At 31.3% G+C, this 2,500-nt stretch overlaps 1 protein-coding gene across 1 annotated transcript in view; it reads right to left on the bottom strand.

The window, feature by feature from the left end:
• Positions 1-1,473: 1,473 nt before the first annotated feature.
• Positions 1,474-2,500, bottom strand: part of CkIalpha (Casein kinase Ialpha) — a 28,569-nt gene continuing 27,542 nt past the window's right edge. Inside the window, exon 7 of the mRNA XM_027361961.2 lies at positions 1,474-2,500. This exon is cut by the window's right edge and continues 526 nt beyond it. The gene's annotated coding sequence lies outside the window, so the exon portion shown is untranslated.

A 2,500-nucleotide genomic window follows, 5' to 3' on the forward strand; every position in this document is an offset into this window, starting at 1 on the left:
TCCTAGGCAATAGTTACTGTGAGGTCTGCTTTTTTTTTTTTTGTTGTTTTTTTTTTTTTTTTTTGTGGGAATATACAACTTTTTATCTTGTAGTAAATGTTGTATACATGCTATATTTTCTAAATAATCATTACTTTTCATTTGAAGGAGGGAGGGTCAAATAAGAGTAGGAGAGTATCAGAAAATACGAAGTTACACTCTCCAATCCAAGAACTGCAGAAGTGGATTCTCAATTATTGAAGAACAGAAAACCATGGATAAAGTTCACTCGGCCAACAAGAACTTGTCATCCAACCCATGCAAGCGAGGAAACAGAGATGTAAAACAGATGATGATGATGACGATGAAGGGAGAGGGAAGGGGGGGTCGGCATTTTGTTTTTGTATTTTTATATTTACTTTTAAAGGAGGGGAAGGAGGGTCATTATCTGCTATCAGACCTGCCTATTTTCTCATATTGAGGAGACAGAAAAATCTTTTAGTTATATATATAAAAAAAAAGAAAAGAAATAACGACAGGCAAACTATACATTCATAGTGGCAAGATAATAAAAGAAACATGTCATGGGTTAAACACCAGTCGAACCACGTGAAAAAAGCACATCTTGGAGTAAGAAATGGCTAAATGTATGCTGTCCCAACCAATAGAATTCTAGCACAGTACAAACACACAAAAATATCAAAAAAAAAAAAAAAAGGAGAAAGTCATATATATCACATGGACAGAAGGAGAGGGAGGGAGGGATGGAATAAAATAATAACTGGACGAAGAAAGAATAAACGGGTAATCTTTCAAATATGGAGCACACTCAACTCCAGGCCTAAACAAGTATATAAAAAAAAAAAGTGTTTATTCATCTTTTTCTTTCTTTCTTTTTTTGCCCTGCCATCATATCAGAGGAAGAAGAGAAAAAAAAAAGAGAGAAGAAAAGACTTGCTTATTCTTTCTACAAAACAATTCATTAACACGCCTGCCTGTCTGACACATGTTCAACAAGTACACTCAGTTACACTCATTTTTTTCAACAATATAAGCAGAGGTTATACAGGGAGTTTGTAATGGGATTATGTGGTACCATTCTTCTTCATTCTTTCTTACTTACAATTTCTACCAAAAAAAAAAATGTATATATAAAAAAAAAGAAACCTCAAGAACAATATTTAATTAAGAAAATACAAAGCAAAAAAAAAAAAAATAATAATAATAATAAAAAATAAAATAATAATAATACTAGCAATAATAATAAAGAAAAGAAAAAAATTAGGAGCAACAGTTCTTAATTACAAAACATCTTATACAATACACAGTTAAACAGACAACGTCTTCATTACAAATCCAAACTAATATGGTCATAGTCACATCAAAATCAAGAGACATACTTCTGATTTCCATAAAATAAAAAAAGGAAAGTATCCCTGCATAAAAGATGCAGATTCACAGAAAAAAAAAACTCCCGAGAGGGGGTGTGGGGTGGGGGGTGATGTGGGGCATTCTTCTTTGTCTATTTCCGCGGGTTACGAACTATCACGTCATAATGATTCCCGCCTCTGCTCTCTTCATTTCAATCTCTCTCTCTCGCGCGCACTACATATATATATATATAGATAGATATATACCTAAGACATTATCATTATCTTCCTTTCAAATAAGAAGTGCAATATTCTTTTTTTATTTCTCTACATACAAAGAAGGTCCCTTCTTATCAAATAAAATTAGCAAAAAAGAAAAAAAAAGAGAAAAAAAAAAACAGCACTACCAAAATAAACACTTTCCTATGTAGATATATCCATCATTAAATAATTTTTTTTCTTCCTTTTTTTGTATTATTCTGGGAACTGTATTCACATATTATCCTTTCTTTAATTTCTAAACAGGTCGGGCAGGGGTTGGTTTACAGACGAAAGTTACTCCACCAAACGACTTTAACTCAGTAGCTGTATAGTGGCATTTCTTCTAGACAGTTATGTATATGATATGGCTAAATATAAATGAATGAATTCACCATGAGCTTTTGGTCATGTGGAGAAAAAACACTATTACAACTATAAGACCCATTCATATCCAAAAAACATTTTTGTATTGTATTTATCTATTCTTTAAATTTCTCTTATACATATATAACTTCAGCTTGCTTTATTTTTGTGCCATAAAAGCACTAATAAAAATAAGAAAGTCATCGTTAAAAAAATAAAAAAAGACGCAAGAACAATACAACACTTCCACAGGTTTTCAATAACCTTCTGAATTAGCACGTGGAAGATTACAGAAAAAATTCACATAGAAAGAACAAATACAATGGTAAAAAAGAATAATAATAATAAACAAAAAAAAATCCACGCTAATGTGGAACCACGATATAATCATACACAATGTATAATCACAAATTCACCAAGAGAAAATAAAACCGTAATAAAAGAAAAGAAAAGAAAAAAAACTATGACAACAATACAGAATTTCCTAACCAATATTAGAGAAAGAGTACACAAACGCCTCTCGGGTA

The sequence above is a fragment of the Penaeus vannamei genome, chromosome 19 (genome assembly GCF_042767895.1).
Source record: "Penaeus vannamei isolate JL-2024 chromosome 19, ASM4276789v1, whole genome shotgun sequence".
Taxonomy (NCBI): Eukaryota; Metazoa; Arthropoda; class Malacostraca; order Decapoda; family Penaeidae; genus Penaeus; species Penaeus vannamei.